Below are 24,727 nucleotides of genomic sequence, written 5' to 3' on the forward strand. Positions count from 1 at the left end.
GTGTGTGAGAGAGAGAGAGAGACAGACAGACAGACAGACAGACAGACAGATGGAGAGAGAGACAGACAGAGAACAAAATCTCACATATCCAGGAAGCTGAAATTCTGGTATAGGCAGCAGTACTTACCAGAAAAAAAGCAGACAGGAATTTGTAGGATGTATATTTGGTTGAATATTGGGGAAAAACCTGTCTTCCAGATTTATATCTTATCTAGGTGCCTAAAATTCTGTTGTTGTTGTTGTTGTTGTTTTAACATCTTTAAAATGCAATGTTTTTAAAGAAAGGGGAATTATAGAAAGATGTGAACTTTTAGAAATGGGTTCTTAATTGTTTTTGTGCCATGGACATCCTCGGCAGCCTGGTGAACCCAACAGACCCCTCCCCAGAATGATGTTTCTAAATGCATAAAATAAAGTCTACAAGATAGGAACCAATTAAATTGAAATGAAGGAATCCAAATCTTAAAAATATTGTTATCCAAATTAAATTGAAATGAAGGAATCCAAATCTTAAAAATATTGTTAACCAATTAAATTGAAATGAAGGAATCCAAATCTTAAAAATATTGTTATATTTTTAATATATTTATAATATATTGTTATATTATAATGTCTTTATGTGTCACTGCACTGATAATGAGTACATCTTTTAAGTCTGATAATTTCAAAGTAGTTAATATAACGTGATAATGTGATAGGAAAATCTCTGTGATTTTCTATCTGGTGACAAAGTCACAAGTACTGCTAATAAGATTGTGGTTTGTTACCTCTACTATGTTTGAAGGAAATACTTCATTCAATTAGAAGGTATTGAAGATTAAGAACTAATTTTGTTCTCATCCAAATTCATGGACTCACTAAATTTTATCCATAGACTGACTCTTCCCAGGGATTTTTCTGACTTAGTTGAAGAATTTCTTAAGCGAATGAATGCAGGGACAAAAAGGTGGAGGGTAAGAGAAGTGAAATGAGGTGAGGAAGGCAGAGGATGAACTTGACACTTGTGCTGGGGCTACCTCTGCTAAGACTATTAATGCTGTCCTTATGATATTGAACAGGCTAAGTGCAATTACTCAGTAAATGTGACTATGTCTCTGAATAATTTAACATTTATTTGAATCTAAGAGGAAAAAATCCCTTTCATTAATACTGAATCATGATATACCCACCCGCAGGCCTTAGCGTGCAGCAGGCCTGGGTAAATTACCTGGGGAAATGAGAGGCAGGGCCCTATGACCTCTCTAAGTAGATTAGGTTATCAGAAGTCACTAAAGTAGAAACTTTGGCCAGAAAAAATGAAACATGCACATATTTACCTGTTCAGAGACATTTCTATGGAAATTATTCAGCTTCTTATAGTCACGCTTACCTTTCCCCATTAAGTTTGTAATGGGGAAAAGTTTGGCCACAGCATTAGTCATCGGAATTTCACCACCCTTTTACTTAAGTGCTTGTCTTTTTATTTTTAAGTATAAAAATGTAATATAAACTGTAGGTTTGATTTAACTGCTCTGGGGTTTGGCAGTTTCATGTGGGTAGATGAATGATGAGACTAAGTTTTTCAGATTTTAAGCTTTCCTAGATAAGAAATTATCTTTTCTACCTAAAATGGCCAGCAAATGACAATTATTAAACCAGTGGCTTTTTTAGAAGGGTTGATTTCTCTGAGCATGTTCTAAGACAAGTATATATTGGATGTTTTCTATGGTTAAAGTACAGCTGACATTTTGATTATCCTACCACTGATAACATTTTATTGTTATGGATCTAGGATCTCTTTTAGTTAAATCTCACAGATACCTAGTAGAAATTATTTCAAATTTTGAGTTACTTATGCTATAATTATTTACCTTCTCTACTAATTGTGTATATCTATACATACACATTTAACAAAGACTTCAAATTATTAATATCCTAACATCTAGACCCAGATTGGTTCAGGGTTGTATGATAATTTTTGGCAAGCTAGGTCTGGAACAGTGAGCTATGGATTTCAGCTGGTTATGCTTTCAGTGCTATCCACTGCCTGGGAACAAGCTAAGAGACTCAGATGTCATTCATCTAATAATTATCCGCCTGTACTATATTCTTAACACTGGCAAATGTTTTAGAGAGAGAAGGTGAAAAAGAAGTTCTTTGCCCCTAAGGCATAGACAAGTAGTATGAGGTGGAAAGCACTGGTGGGGGCTGTTATATGAGCTATGGGGCATCAGGTAAGAAGAGCAGATGAATCATAAGACTTCAAGAGAGTCATTCAGAAGGCTCTGTGAGGAAACAGTAGGAATTCTCCAGGAGGACTGGGCTAGAGATGGGAAGGAGTAACAATACGTACTAGGCCTCAGAGCTGTAGCATGTTAGGCAATGATGAATTATTTGTGTTGGTGGAATGTAGCATTTAAAGGAGGGCTAGCGGACGCTGAAGCTGAGTTGGGAAAGTAGAGTACTATGCCAATAAGAAATATCCTTTCTATCTGTATGAAATGCAAATATATGTTATGGTACCTCAGCTGAGTTTTGAAGGAAAAGAGTTTGCCTTAGGTAGAACAGGGAGAATGTTCCAGAATGAGATGTGCAAAGTCTTGTAGGCATGTGTGAGCAGAACGTTTGGGGAGGACTGCAGTGGTTTGGTATTGCTGTATTGTAACATGGGAAGGGTGAGTGGCTAGAGAAAAATATGTGCTAGGAAGGGAGGGCCTGCCAATTACATTCCAATACTGACTTTCTAACATCGACTGGGTGTCCTACAGTTCAGTTCATTTCTAGCCCTGACTACCCAGAATTAGCACAGACCCCACAAAGAAAGGGCAAAATCCTTCGATTCTGACACTCACTATCCACAGTTAGCACCAGATCCCACATGTTAAAGAACAAGACCCCACCAAAAAAAGACTGCCTTTACCTCAGTTGCCAGCTGCAAGTAGGGTCCCCAAGCCACCCACATTTGTGTCCAACTTGGCTACTAATTTGAGGATTCCCATGATCCCCCTTCAGGTTCAGTAATTCGCTAAAATAACTCACAGAACATATACAAGCATTATTCTTACAATTACAGTTTTATTATAAAGGATACAATTCAGGAACAGTGTTAGGGCAAGGTCTTGGGCAATGCGATGGAGGCACACACAGCTTCCATGCCCTCTCCTTGTAGGATCTGGGCACGCCACTTCCTAGCACATCAGTGCGTTTACCAACTGGGAAGCTCTACTGCGCTTCAGTGTCCTGACTTTTTATTGAAGTTTTGTTACTTAAGAATCATTGATTAAATCATTGGCTATGGGATTGAATTCAATCACTAATCCCTCTGAAAATGTTAATCCTCTAATCAGGTGGCTTGTCTTTCTGGTGAGCAGTACCCATCCTAAAGTTATCTACAGGTCCCTCCCTGAGTTAACTCATTAATATCACAAACATACTCCTGTCACTCAGGATATTCTAAGAGTTTTTGAACCTCTGTGCCAGGAACCAGAAACAGAGACCAGATATATTATTTTTATTAAACCAATGATAAATTGTATGTACAATCTATAGCATTCTAGATGCTCAGTGGAAAGATAGTCTGTGCATTTGCCAACAAAAATATTAACATTTTATATGTTAGTGTAATAGAATACTCCAGAACTTACCACAGTTTCAAAAAGAAGTAAAATAAGGTCTTTCACAAAACCTTTCCAGTCTCAGGTAATGATGGAAAAAGCAAATGGTATCTCTTACCATTCTTCTTTAATAAAAGTAATATATACTCTAAATCCAGTTTAAGATTGGATTTGTAATTTCATCCCCTTAAGGGATAAAGCAATCACCCTGCCTAGCATTCTTTAATTTGAAGATAGGAAGTTGCTTTAATTTGAAGATAGGAAGTTGCTTCGGGAGTTTCTACACTATGTCTGGAACTTTCTTTTGAATGTCAAATTTTAGCAACTTTCTAGGATAACTCATGGCAACCTAGAAGTGAGAACAACCTTTTATTTTGAATCTTTTGTGTAGAGCTATCCAAAGCGTGATGGAACTAGTTAATACTCCACATTCTGTTCAGGTAAGTTAATTTTCAATAGAAGATTCTCTAGAAACCTTTGTGAGGTTGTTTGATGTGAGGAGGCCAAAAACTGAAATGATTCATGAGAAGCAGAAGGACCAATGGGGCCATGAGTATCAGCTCACTTGGTGTCTGACCATATATGTCTGTTCTGTAAGTTCCTAACTGGAGCAAGCATCAGGGATATCTTAAAAGCGGAGTGTAGTGTCTTTGTATAGGCTAGACGCTGAGCAGTGTGAAGGTTAATCTTTGCCACATCAGCATGCAAGCTAATGTTCTGAAATTAAAAGTGAAACCGAAATTGAAATTACAACACAGCATGGTGGTGTTTAGTCCTTGGCCAATGAAGTTGTTTGGGAGGGTTGAATTTTCAAGATGACTGACAGTTGGCCCCTTTTAATACCAGAAATTATTTTAATCGCTTTTAAATAAAAATCATTCTGAGCTCTTATCAGGTGCCTTCTGCCTTGCTGAGCATAAGCTAACATGTTGGTGGTAAGTTAAGGTCATCATGAAGCATATAAATGTTTTCCCGCAGTCCTGCTACAGGGTAGTGGCTTACATCTGCCCATAACTGTGGTCTTTAAACTTGCCTTGATTGTCTTTTATATCTTCCAGTGTCTTCCCTTTTGACAACTCGTTTTGTTCATTGTTGCCTGAATGTCTTTTATCGGTCTCTTCTTGTGAATTTCTGAAGATTCAGAAACTGGATAACATAATTTTTGTGTATATGTTGAGTACAGGGCCTGAGTCATTCAAATAAATGGATGGACTTGGCAACATCTGTTTGGCTGTTCAGGGTTTTTTGTTTGTCTATTTCTTTTTTTTCCTTTCTTTGTTTTGTGGTGGGGGTGGGTCATGGGGGTTATACTTACTCTCTAGGACTCAACTTTTCATGTTGTTGATAAATAACTGAATTCTAAATAGATAGTACCCCATCCTCTCATCTCTTCATTTCACTGCCTACCAACAAATATAAAGTCTGACAGATAATTTTAAGTATTAAATCAACTGAGTGATTTTTATTTGAAAATATTATAAAACCATTTAAGATTTATTTAATGAACGACTTTTAAGTATTCTTTGCCTCTAGTTCAGTTTTCTCCTCTGAGTGTGGAAATAATTCTGCCTAATGAAAGGTTTAAAGATGTTCTCTAAAATGCTCTGCAAAAGAACTACCTTTATTGGTTCACTCAAATGGGGGTAAAGCAGCTTTCAAACCCCTTACAGTAATGGTTAGTTCTAAAGTATCTGGCTTGTTTGTGTGCCAGGTGGGAGTTGAACTCCCTGGAAGACTACTTATGGCAGTAATGGAGCTCTTGAAAGAAGTTTTATAAAAGCAAAGCACTAAGCTGTAAAGAACAAAGCATTTTAACGTGAACCACTGTTATTTCTGAAAGAGCTCAGTTGCTCTCCTGGAAAAACATACTGTGATCCCTAAAGCAACTGAAAATGGTGCTCCTCGTGCAGTCAGATCACATCTTGATTTCAGTTAGGGAGCACTGGTTAATCCTTCTAAAGTTCACACAGTGAATAAAGTGAAACACAAGTGTTCCTCCATTCTTCAAGATAAAGATGATCATTATTTATATTTGTGTGGTGCTTTATAATTTCTCAGTGATGATCCAGTTTAGTTCTTAAATTATCCTGACAATAATGCTAAAGTTGCATTAGCCTCTCTTTTCTGCAGCGCTTCTCTACCGCTTAGTGCTTTGATATATCTCTGACATATACTTATAACTTTGTATTCTAATTCTTTGATTATATATTTGCCTACCCTGTCAGACTTGAAGCCTCTGAAGGGCCACGGACCTGTCTTCCTCATGTTCAATATCAGTTTCTTTTACATGTAGGGGCCTCACAAATGTTTGTTAAATGAGCAGATGCTGAACTTCTAATCCATTTTCCTTCCACCACTGGCCTGGATAACTACTTATTCTGGGAGACTCAGCTTAGAGATCCCTTCCTGTAAAGAGCCATCACTAATACTTAAATCCCTGAGCTAGCTTTAGTGCCCCTTTTCTCTATGCCCTAAATGACTGTTGGAATAGCTCTGTCACTGTTTATATCATTGCAATATAATTATTGGCCTACTCCACTAGAATTAAGAATGAGGCTTAAGTCTTACTCAACTTTGAATCAGTGGTCTCTAATACAGTGCTTGGCACACAGTAGTTACTTCATATGTGTCTATAGATTTAAAGAATAAAAGAAAATTAGTATAAATATATATGCCTTACTGTTAAAGTATACAGCTGAAAATTGTTGAATTTTGTTAATCAATGTCACCATAAAAAATAAATAAGTTAATTAATTTTTAAAAATCAATTTAAAAATTACCGTTAGCATCCTTTCATTAAAAAAAAGTGTGGGGGGGCATTTTAATAGAAAAAATGTAAGATATAGTCACAGGATAAAGAATTGTTCTTCCCAAGAGGTGAGGGGAGGGGGTGAGAGAGGATAAGTTTGTAATTGTAGACTGTTAAGACTTCAGGTGCCTTGCTCAGAAATTTGGAAGGTATTGTGGTGGTACTTGGAAAATACCTAAAGTTTGCTCTTTCTTCCTGATATGTTAATTATATAAATGATAAAGAGGAAACATTAATGAAAGAATATCCCTACCAATAAGATATATAAAGCGATTTTAAAATATATCCATTACCATTTCTTGTTTATTCAGCAGCTAATTGAGTTCTTGCCATATGACAAGTAATATTCAAGATTTGGAAGTACAAAATTTACTATTTTACTTTTTGTCAGGTAAAATTCAATTGTCAGAACAATATAGAATCACTGTTCTTGTACATCATTTGGGCAAAGAATCATATTGGACACCATCAGCTCCCCGGCCTCTCAATATTCATTTAGATATAAAATCCTTTGATTCTAGCTCAAAATGTCCCTTTTATCTTTCTCCATCTCTCCAATATCACTACCCTAGGTTCATCTACTATCGTTGGTCTAGTATTCCTAATGTTTCCCCTGTATGTTAATATAAAAAATTATGTTATTATGCATTTAAATTCATGTTGCTTTGTAATCTCTTCTGTGTGTTTTTACATCTATATGGTCTGTTTCTTTATCTGGATTAAGAGCAATACTTTTTGAGTTATTTACAAAAATATTGGTTAAATGAAAGAGAAATTAGTCTTGAATAAAAATACCTATAATAACCAATATGTTTTTCTTCCCATTTCATTACCAGCAACCATAAATGTATTATTTGTACAGTAGTTAATATTGGGAATGATTCTCGCGGTGACTCTTGACCAAACATGTGAATAGAGAACTCTGTTGAGGAAGAAAATGTAATGTACTTAGCATCATCCAGCACTGCTGTAATTCATCACAAAACTTTCTGACCCCCAGACTCTTAGCACTTAGCAGATAATGTTTCTCTTCTCTAGGATTATATAAGCTAAGGAAATAGGACATCTGTTTTGAATACTTTGACCTTAAATCACATTTTTAAGTAAAGCCATATGAATGTCATTATATCATTTTATTACATTAGGAAGCAACAAAAATAAACGGTATCCTCTGGGCTTCTGAAGAGATCCATGGGTTGATCTAATTGTTTATACTGTATTAAATGCCTTATTTAAAATTTGTGTTTTTCAGTGAATCTTGATGTAGTTTTTAAAGAAATAGATTTTATTCTCATCTCCCCATCTTATATTTTGTTATTAACACTTTTGTTTACTTGAAAAAAAATAACAATACTAACTCTGTTTTCTTAAGCATGGTGCGTTTTTAAATAAGGGAATAGCTCATGTGATTTGAGAATCAACCAATTTTAATTTTTAAGAGTTATAATTCAAAGCAAGAAATGACCCTAATCGCTTCTAATGCATTTTTTTGTTCCCCTATTTTTAATATTCACCAGAGAGCATATGCCACAGATATTTTATCTAACTCTGTGATATGCTATGAAATCTTGATTATATGTCGGGTTAAAACATCAGCCCTAGAATTAGACCGACTGGATTAGAATTTTAGTTTTTTGTGTGACCTTAGGAAATATTTTAACGCCTCTAATATAAAATGATAATATTTTCTCAATGGGCTACTGAGGGGATCAAATAAAAAGAATAGCTATAAAGTGCTTAATAGAAAGAGTGCCACATAGCAAGTACTTAATAAATATTCCATAACAACAACAATAATAATAATGTGAAGAGGAAGGTGTGATGACTATCCGTGTTTAGAACAGAGAAGTCCAAAGAGATAGCTACCTCTAGGCTCAGACCCACTTTCACTAGTTAATCTGCTATTCTCTGAAGTCACAGAGCCGCTTTATGTAAACCACGGACCATTATCATTAATAAAGAAAAAATTACTATTTTCATGTCTGGAGCAATTGTTCAGTATTGATATCCAATAAATTAAAAACACTAGAAAATTAAAAATACATATACCTTTTGGCTAGCAGCCTGACTTGGGCTAGTAGAATAGAGTTAGTAGGACTGACTCTATTCTACAGAAATGAAAACCTCAGTGTATTCATATGAATGATTATTGGAGTATATTGTAGTAGCAGATATAAATAATGTTGGACTGGGTCCATATGTCCATATTGGCCTAAAGAGTTGTCCATGTTATATTATTGGCTAAGAGGCAAAATTGCAGAGGAAGGTGTCAGGTTATTATTCTTTGAAAAACATAGGAAATGGCTAAAAAAAACAGTGACCTCATATATGTGAATATGCGTGCATAAAAAAAGGTTTTGAAGGAAATATACTTTTATCTCAGTGGTATAAGCTTGTGGGTGTTTGAGAATGAAGAAGTGGTTAATTTTTCCTTTGAAATCTTTTACTTTTTGATTTTTTATAATGGCATATATTATTTTTGTTATTTAGAAAATGTAAAGGAAGAAGTTAAAGCACAGGGAAAGAAAGAGCTAGGCCTATGTGTAAAAGAAAAAAAATCTGCAAGGATGTTCAAGATTTGGTTAGTTAGTTCTTTGCTATTGTAAAAGTTAATATATAGAATTTTCCTTGGGATTTTTCCAAGTACAGTTATTTTTCTTGTATGCAGATCAAGTCATCATCAAGTAAGTACATTTTGAAAAGCGCTTAACAAAAATGAATCTTTTAAATTGGTTAAGACTTAAGCTATATGAAATTGACTTACGAGGGAAAATAAAATATGCTAGAGATGGGGAGGGGAGGGTGAGGACCAAAAACCTCTTCATATCTCCATGAAAGATGAGAAAGAGGTATTTTAAAACCTTAGATCTTCCGAAAAATGTAAGAAGTTATACTGATTACTGAAGGGAAAAACAACTAAAACTAAATGGTGGAACTCCTATAAAAGTAATTTTCCATCTTCAAGCTTAGAGATACAGTGATAGAATAATATATCTGAATATGTTCGTAGATCACCTACCTAATAAACTAAATCAAGATGTACTAAATCGAATTATTTTAATTAAACTATAATTCCTACAGGTTGAAAATACTAAGAGAGAGAGAAATACAAAAGCTTCATTCAGGAATTCTTCATGAATGATAATTGAAATATCTAACAGTGGGTAAATTGTTTAATATATTATGATATATCCAAGGATACTATGAGATATATGGAACATTTTTGGTAGCATGCATCATTTTTGCCGAAAAACTGAGCTTTACCATCTTTACTCTTTTTTCAGTAAATTGTTTGTGAAATCCATTCTCTCTATATATATGTAGGTGTGTGTATGTATATATGGATATGTGTGTATGTGTATGATTTACAAAATTCATATTGTTTTAAACTCAGGTGATTAAAAAAAATTATTTAGATCAAATTCAATTTCCAAATTTATTATCCTTTTTTGAATCGTGTCCAATTCAATGCTTTTGGAAAGACACATTAATTTTATGTAATGCATTTTCAATGATATAACATGTTCAAAAATTTACATTTAGATAGTTAGTTAAAATTTTTTTTTATTACCTAAAACTTTAATTGTGAAAATGCTCAAATAAACAATGATAGAGAGCATACTTTTATATATACTCATCTTCTAGATTCGACCAGATATTATTAGCTTTTGCTGCATAACACACTGTCCCCAGACTTAGTGTCTTAAGACAGTACCCACAGCTGACAATTCTGTGGATCATTAACTTAGGCCGGGTTTAGCTGAGTGGTTCTGCTGATCTGGGCTATGCATGGCTATTCCTGGCACCTCTCCTTCATGTATCAGCAGTCAGCTGTGGAGTCAGCTGGGGCCTGGCTGAGAAAGCTTATCTCTACTTCTCAGGGTCCCTCCCCTTCCTCCAGAGGCTAGTCTGGACTTATTCACCAAATACAAGTTTTCCTCTTTTCTGTTAGCCTTCGGTTTATTTATCAGAATTAGACTTTATTTCTTTCAGTGTGTGCATGTGTGTGTGTGTGTTTGTGTGTGTGTGTGTGTGTGTATTGTGTGTGTGGTATATAGTCACCCTAGTATGAGTTCTGTCTTCCTAGAGTTATCTAACTAATGTGCTGCCTCATGAACTGAGAGGCAGCATGGCATCATGCTTAAGAGCAAAGACTCTGAGCCATTTTGCCTGAGGGTCATATCTCAACTCTACCGCTTACTAGAGGAATGACTTTGAACAAGTTACTTAACCTCTCTATACCTCCGCTTTCTTGTCTTCTATTAAAGTTAAAAGATTAGCATATGTAAAGCACTTAGAAGAATGCCTGGTACATATTAAATATTATATATGTATATTAGCTATTATTACTCCTATATGTTAATAGTCAATATATTTACCTATTTAACTACTTGAAAGTTTTTAATAATTAGTTTTGTAAATAGAGTTAACAGCTTTCACAATCATCATTAATTATTGTACCATCTTATCCTTGTAATAAAAATGTACATTTATAATTCAATAGACTTGGTAAAATGTCAACATTTAGTCACATTAGATTTTCACTCTGAATTATATCTAGAATTAATGTATATCTGAAAAATTAATCTTTAGATATTGAAAATAAATCTGAATGGCATGCCTGATTTGTATTACTGACCTTGTTAAACTGAATAGACATGGGTGATGGTAGCATTGATATATATAACTACAGGGGTGCCAGAAATTACCTTGAAGTAGATATTTAACTATTTCATCTTCCTAAGCTAAGGCCAAATACATTTAGATAAAAACCAAGGCCAAGCCTAAACTTTGACAAATGCCTAATCTGTACCAGGCACTCTTCTAGGAAGTATTCCACATGAATTATCTAATTTAATTCACTGAACAACCTTTTTGAAATGGGTGCAATTTTTACCCTCACTTCCTGAAACACATTCAATGTCTCCACTAAATATGTTAGTCAAGATCCAAAAGCTGGCTGGCTGCAGAGCCCCAGCTCTTCACACTGAGCTCAAGGAGCCCCTGTGTCCTGTCCTACACTAGGATGTGTGCTTACCCGCTGTGGTCCATAAAGCCCTTAGGACATTTTTTAAAGTAGGTTCTAATTTTTTTTTCTTATTTTATAGATGAGTCGATCAAGTTTAGAGTGGTTTTCATCAGGTCACAGGGCTAAGTAATTTTCATAGGTGAGATTTCTCTCCCAGTCTACTCTAGAGAGGCAAAGAGCATGATTCTTTGTGGTCTTTACTATTCAATGATATAATAAATTACCATACTTCCTGAAAATAGGCAGGGGTTTCATGAGAACCTCACAGACATTTGGTTTTGAAATTTTTACATATTTAAGAAATTTACTCATGTTTAAAACTATACCTGACATTTGTTTTAATTTAAATTTCTTGATTTAGTGGCGAAGACGAATATTTTCACAGGCATCTCTTCACTTATTCTATTTCGACTAATGCAAATTGCCTTTCAGACCATTTGCTAATTATTTATTGGTATCTTGATGCTTTTTTCTGCTTAATTAATCTAACAGATTCCTTAAATTCCAGACTGTTTTGGTCATTTATAAATTTGATATTGTATCATCAGTTTAATGGGGATGCCAATTTAATTGCCTCTACTGACTAATCTTCTTAGTTTTTATTTTTATTTTTTTAAGAGTTTATTTGAGTCAAACTGAGGGCACATGCTGGGGAGCAAACTCTCAATTGCTCCAGAGAATAACAGTTTTGCAGTTTCTTTTAAACAATTAAGGAGGGAATTTATAGAGGATCGCATGAAGGTGGGAGAAATCAAGGTGGGGATGGGATTGCAAGATAGTTAACAAGACTGTGTTCTCTTTAGAGTTAATACCCCTTTTGAGGAGTATTATTTCTGGTATTTCAAAGGTGTGTTAACCTAGATGCACAAGAACGGTGGACGAGGCTGGCTTAAAACTTCTCATTAAAGAAGTTATATGCCTGGGCCCTGACTACCCACCACGACCTGCCCTTTTAGGAATTTATGATAAGATCACCCTGTGAGGTTACTTTCCACAGAACCCCCCTTTTTTTTTCATCTACAGTTCCCCCTTTTGGTCAAAAATCAATCCAAAGAATGCATCAATGACCAACCTTTTGGTTGGGTAGTGTGGTGTCACAGCACTAGGAAAGCCCATTCCTAAGCAGTCTCAGTATTGATGTCTTCTTGTAGACTACTGGGATGGGGCAGTACTGTAACCATGGGATCTCAGTTGAGACCAAATTTTTCCCAAAAAGGGAAGAGCATGTAAATGCAAGGTAGTTAGGTGTTATGGCTTTCTTTGAAGGCAAAAAAAACCCCAAACACTCTGGTCATTTCTGTCCTGTGAACTATCATGATTTGAGTTTTGCTTTCTGTCTCATTTTCCTGTATTTGGAGTTTAGTATAACATTTACATAAGCCATAAAAAGGGTATTAACAGTTTTACACGTTCAGTAATCATAAACAGTTGGACTATGTAAACCCAAAGAACAAGTATAACTATCATTATCACTAATATCATTATCATTCTGAGTTTGATATCAATCTACAGGTATACAAGCCTTGTTGATGTCTTGGAATAGCTGTCAGTCTCTGTGGTCAGTCACTGCTTGTCCTCGAGGAGTCTTTGGAGACAAGGAATAGGTGTCCATTTATGCTTAGGTGCCTGATAAGGTTTCTTCCAATGAGCCTGGAAAGTGTCTTTTATTTGATGTCCATTCCAAAAACAAAACAAACCAAAAAACACAAAATCTCCAGGTGGCAGTCAATGAGCATTAAGGTCTTTGTCTCCTGGGAGCTCGCTGAGAAAGAAAGCAGTTACCTATTTGGCATTTTCTTGAAGTGACTTTATCAAATCTCGGCAATAGTTTAAGATGTCTCTTTTCAATAATGCCAGTTCATAAGTGTCTCTTGGGTCCAGCTAAAATGCACTATGATGCAACCGAGAATACGAAAAAACAAAAAATGGAGAGCCAGGGAGCAGGGAAGATCCAAGTGATAGTCTCGGATTTCCTATAGCTCAGATTATTTTAATTTACAACTGTTATTTACCCATACGATATATCCTAAAAGTTTTTCATCACTCTTTTACCCTGTTTCTCAGGTTATTTAACATAAAAAAAGTCTTTTGAGGTATTCCAGGGGCCCTTCTGGAATACCATAAAGTTATTCCTACAATATTGAGATTTTTTAATCCTTAAAACCTCAATGTCTAAGGAAAACTAACAAATAATCAATTAGCATTCTTTAGCTTGGGCATTTTGTAAACTCTAGAAACATTTTTCATAGACATAAAAAGTCAATTATTAACATGGACTTATTTTTGTAAAATCCAGACAAAATATATATCTGTTTTACTTAAACCAAAAATTTAAGCTAGCTTTTATTTACCTTAGAATTAACCTTAGATCATGTGAACTTAGTAACTTTTAGTTACTAAGGATTAATCTTAGATCATGTGAATTAATTTCTATATTTCTGAGAATTTTAGAATATCCAATTCTATAAGCATCAGCCTTTAATTTTAACAATACCATCTGGAGGTAGAAAATTATACATATATAGGCACACGTAGGCAGACACAGAGAACAGTTGGATCCAAATTTTGTATCCAAGGAATTTACAATTTATATCTGTCCTTGACAAGTCAAGTTCCAAATGACCTTCCCGCATTTAAAATAAGGACAGTGATTTTTAATACCTCAAATAATTGGGTTGATACGTACAGGACATAGTAGGTTGATCTATTTCTCTAAATATTTTGCTTCTCTCTCCCTCTCTCTCTCTCTCTCTCTTCTTTTCTCTTATGCCATTCTTCTCCTCCTCCTTCCCTCCCTCCTCCCCCACCTCTTCCTCCCCACTTTCCCTCTCCCTCTCCTTAATCTTTTTACATAGTTTTACTTTGGCTTAGGGGAGAAGGCCTTTTTAAGTTCCCAGTCTTTAATAGGTTTTTTTTCTCCATTCATTCTTCCTAATTTTATAGCCAGCCTTTTCTAATTGTGTGCACAAATGATTAACTTAGATGTATCAAAAAACTGTCATTTTTGCCATCATTATTAATGGGAGGCTGACTGTCATGGGGCTTGTTGGCCTTAGAGTCATGATTTCCCATGTTAGTTTTGAGTTCTGTAGAGCACTTCTCCAACTGTTTTGGCACCAGGGACCGGTGCTCCTATGACACTAAAGCCTGATGATCTGAGGTGGAGTTGAGATGGTGATGCTAGCGCTGGAGAGTGGCTGCAAATACAGATGAAGCTTCCCCTCACTTGCCCTCTGCTCATCTTCTGCTGTGTGATTCAGTTCCTAACAGGCCACTGACTGGTACCACTCCATGGCCCAGGAGGTTGGGGACCCCTGCTGTAGAGTCTGAACAAAGTTCTAGGGAAAACCAGCCTTTACGTGTCTCTGGATGAGCTAAATGCAGTGGCTATCCCTATAGGACTGCTTTATGTCCTAGAGGAAATTTTTCTTCAGGCAACCCCACAAAGATTCATAGTCACCTAAGAATACCCGAGCAAGGGCCACCGAGAGCTCACTAGTGCCGGAACCATGATGCTTTCCAAGGCACAGGACCCTCTATCAGTCTCCTCTCTCGGAGTAAAACCATTCTGGGTGCCCTGCCCTTCTCTCTGGGGTTCCAGCCAGCTTCTCAGGAATCAGCTGTGTCACCGCACTAGATGACTCCCAGGACCCATTTCTGCCACTCGGGATTCAGGGATCTGAAGACTGTTGTCATCCCATCGGCTATTCGCGTTAGGAAAGCAAGTGTCCTTTCTTTTTCAGAGCTAAAAAGAGTTTAGTCTCTCATTTAACCAGCAAAGATTTTGTCCAGACTCTCAGTAAGCAATCCAATTAAAAAGCCAAAATTAAAAGCAGCAATCCATTTTTTTCCTTTCCCTGTTTTATCTCAACCTTATCCACCTCTAGGATTTTCTAAGAACAGCTCAAATAAATTCATGGCCTGCTCCTTAAAGCAAGGAGGCCCAGGATTCCCAGAGAGACTTAGTACAGTTCACTTGAGGTGAAGTAGGGAGCTGGTGGGGCACGATGCACCCTTGCTGGAACCAGGCACTAGGTCCCTGTCCACATGGTGGTCCTGTGTGGCTTCTTTAGAATCCTGCCAACTACTCCAAGACATTGTTGATGTAAGGAACATCCAAACCTGTAGAGAATTTTCATAAGAGTTTATTTAAGCCAAACTGACGACATATGCCAGGTAAGAAGATCTCAAATGCTCCAACCTTGTTAAACTTTGATAAGTCCTTCTTTCTGCCCTTTGATCAAGAAGTGCAAACCTCTGAGTGGTTCTGGCTTTTGACCCAGCCAGGCTAATGAAACATCTTAAGTAAAATTTTTGGTTTTCTCTTCAGGGATGCTAACAGAAGCCTTGGAGTTTTTTGGAGAACTATTTTTTATGAAAGAGGTTGATTTAGCTAGCTCCTTTTGAGCACCACTAGTATGCTTTTGCTAAGCTGAAAATATCAAAATTATGTACTATTAAAATATTTGCGTTTGGTTTATATTTTATATAGAAGCTAAGCTAACTATTTCTTCTTAAAGCAAGACATAGTTTAGCTGGTAGACCATCACCAGATGTACATGTGGAAAAAAAATCATCTCTAAATCAACAGTAATTTAGGGAAAAAAATAAGTGGAAACTTATATGGTGAAGGCTTGTGTCGTTCTGAGAATTAGAACAAAAACGAACTAGTTTCTAAGAATGTCAATCAATAAAAAGCCTGACATATTGGAAATTAAGCAGTCTTTTAAGAATGTTCTAAACAGTCTACCTGTCACTTCATTGTTGTACTTGTGGCTCATTTCCTAAGATATAGTCATTAGCGTCATCAGATAGTTAAAAGGTTGTGTTTGTTTTGCTCTGTTTGTTCTTTACTTGTAAATTATAAAACACACACCTAGTATTTTCCAGCTAAGTCACTGAAGCAGTTTGTCTAGATGACACTGTGATATGAGTTTGTTCTTATTAAAGCTTCACTTTTCCTATGAGGAGAGAGCACATTACTTCTCCTAATGGAACCCCCAGAGTTTCTTCCATTTTCCATGAGCCTCTTCATTTCTTCTTTTTCTCATGATAACTGTCTCCAAACTCTTTTTAAGAGTTTCTAGTTGACAGTTTTAAATCCACAAATTTTACAGGCACTTCAGGTTGTAGTTATGTAAATGTGCTAAATTTAATGGATCTGATTTGATAATTTTGTGATTTTTTTTCTATCTGTGCTAAATACAGAATATTTAAAATATTATATACACCTAATTTGTGAGGTTTTTGCTGAAGGAATCGGTCCAAGTTTTATTGTTTTTAGTTCTCAAAATGCCCAGTACATAATTGGGTACTCAGATGAGGGCTGCCATGGCTAAAAGTGAGTAGTTAACGCAAATGAATATATTTCAGTCAGCTTAGTTATTTTTAAGAATAATAAATAATAAAAGTACCCATTTTTGCTGTGAATCACTAAATTGACAATGGCATATCTTCTGAGTATTTAATATTAATGTCTTGAAACAAGTGTTTTATGCACATTTTAAGTATATGAACTATGCTTATTAATAACTTATTGCACATAGATTGATGTGGAATTCCTTTAGGGAGAACAGAGTGTCAGGTACTAAGTGGTGTGGCTTGAAGAAGGCCCATGTCAGATGAGCCCCTCACTTCTTTCCCAGTGAGAGCACCAAGTGGACTCTTTCGGAGCGAAGTGCTTATGCAGTTGGTTACAGAGTTTTGCTTGGGCTCCCCTATGATATGGTGACTGTGTTATTTCTTTGCCCTCATACTGTATTTTCATGAGTATATTAGGAACTTGGCAAAAATAAATGCAACTAACAAATGGTCTTGCCCAGTAATTGTTGAGAATGCACAAGAAGTGCAAGAGAGAAAAGGCAAAATAGAAAAGGAGATTTGGGTGATACGACATTTGGGTGAATAGAAAATATTTTTTATTCAAGTTTTATTCTCCAGTGGTTGCAAAATAAGTATATCATGTTTGTACTAGGGTGAAATTTTTGAAAGAGGCATAGAAGAGTCAGTAGCTTCAGAAGGATGCAAGGATGCATGACATCTGGTCTGTAAAACTTGAATGTGGCTATCGAGACAGCTGTTTCCTCAGGCTGTAATGGGTGCTAATAAGTATTTTTAAAGTGATAGTGGCACCGCCCGCAGAGGCTTTGTTCCTTGTGAGCTTTGCTCCCTGAGTTCATTTATTTCTCCACAGGCTTCATCTTCCTATTTCACAAGAAAAGACATATTCTTCAGGATCATTGTTAGTACTGACTGAAAGAGCAAGGGAAGGGATATAACCTGGTATTTTGATATTTAAGGGAGGATATCAGTTTGAAATTATGAATTAAAAATAAAAGACTTTCTTACCAAGAAGGCAGAGCACACTTGTTGGTTTTGGTTGTTGGGGAGGAGTTGCAGTATGGCCTTAAAGCACTCCTGGGCTGTGAAATCATTTGTTAGTTGAGCCCAACATCCATTTACTTATTTATGTTGTAAAATGAAATAGAGTAGAGTAGAAAATGTGAATACACTACACATACACACATGGTAAAACACGGACACATTTTCACCTTTTTTTTTTTTTAGTAATAACAAATTCTGTTAACTCTTGTTCAGTCCAAATTTAGCTTATGTATTTTTTAAAATTTTTTCAATTACACTTGACATTCATTATTATAGTAGTTTCAGGAGTATAGCATAGTAGTTAGACATTTATATAATTTGCAAAGTAATCCCCCCTATAGGCCTAGTACCCACTTGGCACTATACCTACTTATTATAATATTATTGACTATATTCCCTATGCTGTACTTTACATCCCTGTAACTATTTTGTAAGTGCCAAATCGAATTCCTTAATCCTTTCACCTTTTTCACGCAGCCCACTAACCCATCTCCCAACTGGCACTGTCTGTTCCTTGTTTCTATAAGTCTTTTTTCTGTTTTGTTTATTTTGTTTTTTAGATTCCACATATAAGTGAAATCACATAGTATTCGTCTTTTTCTATCTGACTTATTTCACTTAGCATATTACCTTCTAGGTCCATCCATGTTGTTGCAAATGGTAAGGTTTCATTCTTTTTTATGGCTGAGTAATTTTCCATTGTATATATAGTAACATTTTTTTTCATTAAAATTTTGTTTCTGAATATGTGTGCATATGTATTTAAATGTGTGTATGCACACACAACATCACAGGTACACTGGGCTGAAATATACAATTTATTTGGTACTATAAATTATGATCAGAATGTTTGAAAAATGTTGATTTTAGAGCATTGTCTTTGGATCTTGCATGTAAAAATTCAAATTCCCCTAGCTCTAGTAGATGTTGTCAGTGGGCCCCTTTGGTGAGTTAACTTTCTCTGTGTTTCTTCCAGTCTTCCTTGTTGGGAGGAGTTAATGAGATGGAGTATACAGAGCACCTGGCCTAAACACCGGGTGGCACATTTTACTTCCTCTCTTAAGAACAGCCAAGATGTGCTGTCATTCCATGTGTCCAGACCTATTGAGTTCTCTTTCCTTTCTTCCTTGCCCAGAAGCCAGTTCTTTTCTGAATTCAGAATCTCAGCGCTATCTTTCTAGTCACCAAGATCACATTTGTCTCTTCTCTATTTGTCTACTTGCTTTCTATATTCCCTTTTCATTTTTTCTACCACTTTTTATAATGGCCAAAGGGCTTGGTTTTTATAGCCATTATCTTTGGGTTAAGAAACCAGAAAAAATTTTTTTCATTTCTTTTTTTTGTTTTAATTTATCTGTCTCAGTGTTCCTCTTCCACTGTTAAGAAAAAAAAAAATATATATATATATATATATTTGGGAACTGAGAATGCTACACTCTATAACTTTAAGCCTATGCCACTCAGTGGGGTCCATAGATGAGAGGTGATCCACACATTGTTTTCGGTCTGCGACCAATATAGAAATCGAGAGCTAGTCTTTAGAAATTTTTATAGAAATTTGACAGAGTAATTTTATGTTTATTTAATCTAATAACATATTTAGGCTTGCATTTTGCATGTCTTTTAATTTCCTTTATCTAGAAATTCACATTTATTGTATTTTGCATAATTTGGTCTGAGATGCATCAGAAATTTTAAAAACTACTCCTTTATCATAGATTGTTTGAGAAGTTCTGCTCTAGATAACTTAATTATTATAAGTGATGTATCTAAATAGATCACAAGAAACAGAAACAAGCATGTAAACTAGAGTCATGACTTATGACGGCAAAGATGGAACTTGTAAACTTTTTATGTAACTATTGGATCTTAAGTTCAGAAATTTGAAGGCATAGTCATAGAGGAAAAAATTAAGACAAAACAGCCAAAGAGAGAGAAAGACCAGTGATCTGTGTGCTTTTACTAAAACTAAAAGGCTTAAAAAGTAAATTTTATAATGGCTTTAAAGTTCATAAAATGCTGCTTCTCTGTCAGCCTAAGTATTTAATTACACACGTAATTCTTCCTGTGGGATGACAGAAAATGCTGCCTTTTCTGTTGTGTACACAAAGTTTCTCAAATGTAGGAAGAGAATTCATAGTCTCCCCAGCCTTTACAAATCTAGAGCCTCTACCACACCAATGCAAATTTTAATGATGGGGTAGAAGGGAATAACTAATTATATGTAGTTATTGCTGCTGTCACAAACAATGATGGAAGATAGTCTAATCAAAAGCATTTGCCAGTGGATATGATTAAGCTAAATTTAATTTACCCAAAGATTCAAGAATGTGAATATTGCATGTTCTCATAACAGCGTTTTTCTTTTCAAAGAAATGAAAATAATTATTCTTAAAGACCTTCAAAGTCTGCATGTAAAGACTGTCCCTTTTGAAACCAACTACATTACGTGGGGTTTTTTTCATTTGCCTGCAATGTTATATTCTCTATTTCCATACTAGTGATTTAAGAACATTTTGTTATCTGAACATAAACAGAATTTCTTTGCTAATTTGAATTCTGATTTCTTTATTTGCCCAGTTGGAGTGTGTTTTGTGGGGGAAAAAAAAATTGAAGTAAGGAAATACTTATCAAGGGAGACCCAATTACTCTTTGAAAATTCATTTCCTCACTGTCAAAACATTGAAGTAGAAGGTAAAAATTAAACATTCAGCCATATAGGGATATTTAACAAAACAGGCAGTCTAAAATTGAATATAAATGTTTTGAATTCTTTAAACACCCAGCTGGTGAGTTGACTTTGCTTTCATAGTAGATAGGTGATAAATTCAAACAATTAAAAGGCATCTCTTCCTTCTTACCTGCCATCACTTTATGCACAACTGGGAATTTACACCAGGATTCTTGGTTGCTAGACTATGCTAAACATAAATGTTCACACTTTCTGCTATAAACTCACTTTAAGATAATAGTGCACCACTGTTTTGGCTGAATGTTACCTTCTATACTTTGAAGTCAAGAAGTAAATTCTCTATGGCCACAAAGAGAAATAAAACTCCCCTTCCCAAAGCTTAAATGTAGCGGCAGGATTAACTGAATCAAATAATTCATTAAGCTTTTTAATACTTCAATACTAATGTTCCTCTCTTGTAAACAAAGTAAACTTAAAAATTATCACTTAGGTAAAATAGAATAAGATCCAGGAAGGTTGTAAAGTGGACAGGTGGAAATGTATAGAGACAAATGCTAAAGAATTGCAGAAAATTTAGAGATGTCATCTATTTAGGAGATATGAGGAAACAAAATAATCATAATGATAATCACAAACATTTTTTGAGCTTGTGCTACGTGACAAGCATTGTTCTTTGCATCTTTATTTGCATTCATTATTAATTGTGGGAGCTGCATAGAAAAACCAATTGAAAGGCTCTGGAAGAAGATAAAAAGGGGATCACTCAGGAGCATCTCAGAGTACAGGTACTCAGTAAAGAGAGCCTTTTTATGTGTTCGGACAGCAGAGTGATGCTCAGTTGGTTTCTGGACAATTTGGAAGAGGGATAACTTTGCCTGTAGCTGTGGAGGCAGCCCAGATGGGGTAGATAGAGCAGGCGCTTCCACCAACATCACACACGTGTACTTGAAACATCTCCAACTAATTTTACAGGATCAAACACTGAATAATAGATCTTGTGAGCAAAATGGTGTTGGGGCAGACCACTCACAACCAATGCAGCTTTGTAACCAGAGAACCAATAAAAACATTAACAACCCTAATAAACATACTGGCCCTATTAACTCCCATCTGGCATTTAGAATCCCAGTGAATCCGTCCTGAGCCCTGTACCCTAGGACTTCAGCCTCCCCCTTCTCACTAGAGAGGTCCTCGCAGTCATTCCCTTCTAATACAGACCACTTTGTGCTGAGTTAAAATTATGATCTCGGGTTTGTCTTCTTCATCAGCCCGTTTTCTCTCCTTTTTAAACTCAAGAGGGGAGCAGAAGCTTCACAGTTTCTTCATCCGTTCTCACAGTTTCCCAGTCAGCTTAACAGAGTAAAAGAGGAATGACTCTTGAAACCACTAAAGTTGACACTTCTTACACTAAACGAAGGTACTTCTGCAGCATTTTTAGCTTTGTTTAAAAGCCATCACATAGCCATCACATAGAAAATTTGCCACTATCACTCTAAAGCTTTAATGTCCTGCAAAAAATCACACATGAACCAAAGGGACTTCTGTGTTATATGGATGTCACTCCCCTATTTGTTAATCCCATTTGAGCTAATCTGCATTACAGAAGCATGCCATGTAACAAAACGAACTGTGTTCTGGCTCAAAAGGGGGGAAAAAGAGAAAGTATAAAAATTAGAATCATTTGAGTATTTGTAACTTAGAATGTCATCTTGACCTCATAGAGCATTTTATACTGAAATGGAGCATACTGGAATATTTCAGGATAGACTGTGTAGCTAGGAAAACAGTATTTTAGGGAACCTTGCTGATTTCTTGAACAGTGTGGTAGGAAGTTACCAAGTTTATACCAACCTGTGAAAACAGTCTCCGTATCAGCTTCATCCAAGTATTTAAGACGTCCCAGGATTTGAGAAATATGGCCTTTTGCCATCCTTTGCATATTGTCATGTTTGCCACCCATGACTGCCCAAGTTTAACTGATGAGAACACTGCAAGAAATGATATTCTTGGCAGTGTGGCAATACTAAAGATTTTGGCAATTCAGAGTTGGCCTCAAGGCCAGGTCAGGCCTCAGTATACATTGTAGCTCTGTTGCAGATAACAGTGTCCCAAACAATTGAGTATGGAATAAATCTATTTTATCTTACTAAGAGCGGAAAAGTACAATTTTAACTCATGTTATAAATACCAAAAGCCTACTTTAGATTTGTGATCGGGCTGGTCAATCTTGTGTATTTTGAAGATTTTTTTTTTTTTTTTACATTTTGTAGAATATAGCGAACCCAAATTATTTCATTGACATTCTCTTGCCACTTGTTCCCTTTCCCTGTCCCCAACTCTTTCTTAAGTCACATTTACAGGTCTTTCTTATTACTGGAATATATGTTCCATGGATAACCCTTTCCTTGTGGCTTGGCTTTCATATTTTCAGATACATAACATTCATCTCTTGAAAAATTGCTCCATTTTCAAATAGCTACTATAATTTTCCTTCCCTTTTCTGAAAGGGTTTGTTTTCTTCATATATGCTCAAATGGCACATGAAGAAACATGAGGTTATTGAAGTGAGACAGGATGAATAATGGGTGGGAAACTCAGATGCCCAAAGTTCTGGTTTTGCCACTAACTCATCCTAAAACCTGGATAAGCTGCTTCCTTATCTTTCCGTGACTCAATTCCTATTTATGTTAAATGGAATTAACACTAGCTCACCTTATATAGGGACATATGAGAGTAACAGCCACACGCAAACATTTTATAATACTGATCCCTTAACAATAGCCTATTAATTTATAAAAGATATATCTACATTTATTATTATTATTTTATTTATCCCTCATAATAATTCTCTGGGAAAAGTTGTCTTCTCATTTTGCTGTTTTAGACATGATAAAAATTCTACACTTTTTCTAGTGTTTGTATGTATGTTTACAGATGTGTATGGTGTATATTAAAATATATATACCTACAAATATACAAACACACATCTCCTTGGAAATATGGTTCACAATGAGGGGAGTTTTAAAAGGAATACTCAGTAGTCTCAGTCAGTAGAAATCATGAGTCCATCTGTTGCTGGAAAGCTCAGCTCTCCTGTTACCAGGTTCTTGTCTTACTCTGTGAGAAAGAATTCAAAGGCACGATAGTAAGCAGGAAAGTACAACGTTTATTAAACGCAAGTACACTCAAGATAGGGGGAATGTGGTCTTACTACAGAGAGAGAGAGAAAGGAGAGAGAGGACGGAGACAGGAGAGCAGGAGAGTCACAGCAAAATGGCTGATTATAAACTTTTTGTAATCTCTGGAGGCAGAACCTAGGAAAATGTGGTTCCGATTTAGCCTTGTTGTCTCATCCCAGTAAGCAGGGGGCTCAGTTTCCTGCTTTTTCTTCCTCATATGGTGTTTCCAGAACTTTCGTGGCATCAGGTCCATGATGAGAGCTGTAATATTTGCGATGCAAATGATATTTTAATGATATTATAATTAGCCAAAGGTCATGCCCTAGCCAAAGATGGTGTTTAGGCGGGAAAAGGCCAGTTTTGGCTTATTCCTTCTTGCCAGGACTAAAACATGGGGAGTTCTAAAGAAAAGAAAAATTTCTGGAACTATATCCTGTAGGGGGAGGGAGTGTCACTGCACTACCTGTCCTGCCTCACAATCACACCTGAGTAGTATTTTATTTTTCATCTTCATATTTCAGATTTAAGTGTACTTCCTCCTCAGAGTTTGAATACATTTTTCCTCTCTGCTAAAGATATATTTTCCTTTAAATTTTAGAACATTTTGCTTTTATCTTTCTTTATGCAATAAATAAAATTTATATAATTATTCTATTGCCATTTCTGTTGATCTTAGATATAGGGAGGACCCAAGTGATACAGTTGATTCCAGGGTATCTGACAAGCTTGAATCCGTCTGGAAACTCTGCAGCACTCATAGATGAATTAGTGCCATAGCTGTAAAGATACAAAAAAGCTCATAAGATCTTCTGAGAATAGCCATCCTCCAGTTGGCACAATGATTGCATCAGTATGCTCAGACATAACCCCTGTCATGAAAACAGCCCCACTGCCACAAAGCCAGTTGTTACAACAATGGGAGAGGGATGATGGTGCTGAACTGCAAGAATCAGATTACACTGACAACGGGGAGCATCATAGGGCCAATAAAATTTTCTAAGTAGACCAATCTATTATCTTTCTCTAGGTTATACGAGAACT

General features: G+C 35.8%; 1 protein-coding gene across 5 annotated transcripts in view; it reads left to right on the forward strand.

Moving 5' to 3' along the window:
* The window catches only part of PTPRM (protein tyrosine phosphatase receptor type M), a 699,551-nt gene that overhangs the window by 235,983 nt on the left and 438,841 nt on the right, over window positions 1-24,727 (forward strand). The window lies entirely within an intron of this gene.

This window comes from Pteropus medius, unplaced genomic scaffold, assembly GCF_902729225.1.
Source record: "Pteropus medius unplaced genomic scaffold, Ma_sr-lr_union100, whole genome shotgun sequence".
Lineage (NCBI taxonomy): Eukaryota > Metazoa > Chordata > Mammalia > Chiroptera > Pteropodidae > Pteropus > Pteropus medius.